The sequence below is a fragment of the Triticum aestivum genome, chromosome 3D, assembly GCF_018294505.1.
Source record: "Triticum aestivum cultivar Chinese Spring chromosome 3D, IWGSC CS RefSeq v2.1, whole genome shotgun sequence".
NCBI lineage: Eukaryota > Viridiplantae > Streptophyta > Magnoliopsida > Poales > Poaceae > Triticum > Triticum aestivum.
Window position 1 is genome coordinate 24,154,447 of NC_057802.1, and position 2,687 is coordinate 24,157,133.

Sequence of the window (2,687 nt, forward strand, 5' to 3'; positions counted from 1 at the left end):
AAGATTGACCTCTGTAGAAAGACTGATTCATTCGGATCGATATGAGGACCCAACTCCGTTGCATTGCCAGAATCCATGTTCCATATTTGAAGCGGGTTGACCTCTGTGCTTCTCTCATGGTACAATCCTCTTCCTGCTGAGCCCCCTTTCTCCTCGGTCCACAGAGAAAAAAATGTAGGACTGGTGCCGACAGTTCATCACGGAAGAAAGAACTCACAGAGCCGGGATCGGTAACTAATAGTACTACTAACTAATACTAATATATAGAAATAGATATCTAGAAATAGAAATGAACTAATATATAGATAATCGAAATTGAAAAGAACTGTCTTTTCTGTATACTTTCCCCGTTCTATTGCTACCGCGGGTCTTATGCAATCGATCAGATCATATAGATATCCCTTCAACACAACATAGGTCATCGAAAAGATCTCGGACGACTCACCAAAGCACGAAAGCCTGTTAGAAAATGGATTCCTATTTGAAGAGTTCCTAACCGCATGGATAAGCTCACATTAACCCGTCAATTTTGGATCCAATTCGGGATTTTTCTTGGGAAGTTTCGGGAAGAAATTGGAATGGAATAATATAGATTCATACAGAGGAAAAGGTTCTCTATTGATGCAAAAGCTGTACCTAGAGGATAGGGATAGAGGAAGAGGGAAAAATCGAAATGAAATAAATAAAGAATAAAGCCAAAAAAATAAGTCGAAGATAGAAGAGCCCAGATTCCAAATGAAGAAATGGAAACTCGAAAAGGATCCTTCTGATTCTCAAAGAATGAGGGGCAAGGGGATTGATACCGAGAAAGATTTCTTCTTATTATAAGACGTGATTTGATCTGCATATGTTTGGTAAAAGAACAATCTTCTCCTTTAATCATATCTAGTAGAAATTATGAATTGGTATAATGGCTCTTTCTTACATTACAACTTACAATACAAGAGTTTCTTACAGGAGTGAAACAAAACTAAAGAAAAAGATTAAAGAATAACGTTTGACAAAATGATTAATGCAAAATGATCCATTAATGAAAAGAATTGATACAACAATTTGATTACTTAATCAATTAGTAGTATCCCTAGAGTCCACTCCTTCCCCATACTACTAGTGAAAGAGAAAATGTAAAGACTACCATTAAAGCAGCCCAAGCGAGACTTACTATATCCATCTAAATTATGTCTCCTATTTCTATGAAGGGATTATTCTATTCTACTATTGATCAATAATCATAGTGGAATCAAGGGTACAGAGTCAAAAAGGGATTCCGCCCTAAGGCCATGGATCAATCAGTTCAAGGAATTTACTCCTAACAAATTCTTATAGGAATTCTGGTAGAATTAGAGAGCATTAAAAATACGATACTATAGCCCTTTTTTCCTTAAAAAAGAAAGAGTACGGGAATGATGTCCTGAATAGAAGAAGCGGGAATAGGAAGATTTTTTATTCCTTTTGTTACTCTTTTTTTTAAGCAAAGGACGCCCGAATATACCATAAAATTAACGATAGATAAATATTTATTGGATACCTACCTTACCTAATGTTTATTTTTGACCTAAACCCTGCAGCCTTGCTTTGTATCATTCTATGAAAGAATGAAGAGGAAGAGATTTTATCCATAACACAACTCCTAAATTGATTTTTGATCGACCTATTTAATCTGATTCCCGTGCTGGATGTCACTTTTCCCCCAGGCAAGTTACCTTATATTTATAACGCTTTGGTAGTCCAGAGTAGAGACACTGCCGATAAGAAAATTAATGTGACTTGTGAGGTACAACAATTATTAGGAAATAATCGAGTTAGAGCTGTAGCTATGAGTGCTACGGACGGGTTGATGAGAGGAATGGAAGTGATTGACACGGGAGCTCCTCTCAGTGTTCCGGTCGGTGGAGCTACTCTCGGACGAATTTTCAACGTTCTTGGGGAGCCTGTTGACAATTTGGGTCCTGTAGATAGTAGTGCAACGTTCCCTATTCATAGATCTGCGCCTGCCTTTATCGAGTTAGATACGAAATTATCCATCTTTGAAACAGGTATTAAGGTCGTCGATCTTTTAGCTCCTTATCGACGTGGAGGAAAAATAGGACTATTTGGGGGGGGGCTGGAGTAGGTAAAACAGTACTGATCATGGAATTAATCAATAACATTGCTAAAGCTCATGGGGGCGTATCCGTATTCGGTGGAGTAGGGGAACGAACTCGTGAAGGAAATGATCTTTATATGGAAATGAAGGAATCCGGAGTAATTAATGAAAAAAATATTGAGGAATCAAAGGTAGCTCTAGTCTATGGCCAAATGAATGAACCACCGGGAGCTCGTATGAGAGTTGGTTTAACTGCCCTAACTATGGCGGAATATTTCCGAGATGTTAATAAGCAAGACGTGCTTTTATTTATCGATAATATCTTTCGTTTTGTTCAAGCAGGATCAGAGGTATCCGCTTTATTAGGGAGAATGCCCTCCGCAGTGGGTTATCAACCTACTCTTAGTACAGAAATGGGTTCTTTGCAAGAAAGAATTGCTTCTACTAAAAAGGGATCTATAACTTCGATTCAAGCAGTTTATGTACCTGCAGACGATTTGACCGACCCTGCCCCTGCCACAACATTTGCACATTTGGATGCTACTACCGTACTTTCCAGAGGATTAGCTTCCAAGGGTATTTATCCAGCAGTAGATCCTTT

The 2,687-nt window shown here is 38.3% G+C and overlaps 1 long non-coding RNA gene and 1 pseudogene across 1 annotated transcript in view; one reads left to right on the plus strand and one right to left on the minus strand.

The window, feature by feature from the left end:
* The window catches only part of LOC123077024 (uncharacterized), a 14,759-nt gene extending 13,897 nt beyond the window's left edge, over window positions 1–862 (minus strand). Inside the window, exon 1 of the long non-coding RNA XR_006436351.1 lies at window positions 10–862. This is a non-coding gene — a long non-coding RNA (uncharacterized lncRNA). The remainder of the gene's footprint in view (window positions 1–9) is intronic.
* Window positions 863–1,645: 783 nt separating this feature from the next.
* LOC123076070 (ATP synthase subunit beta, chloroplastic-like) lies at window positions 1,646–2,685 on the plus strand (annotated as a pseudogene).
* Window positions 2,686–2,687: the final 2 nt, after the last annotated feature.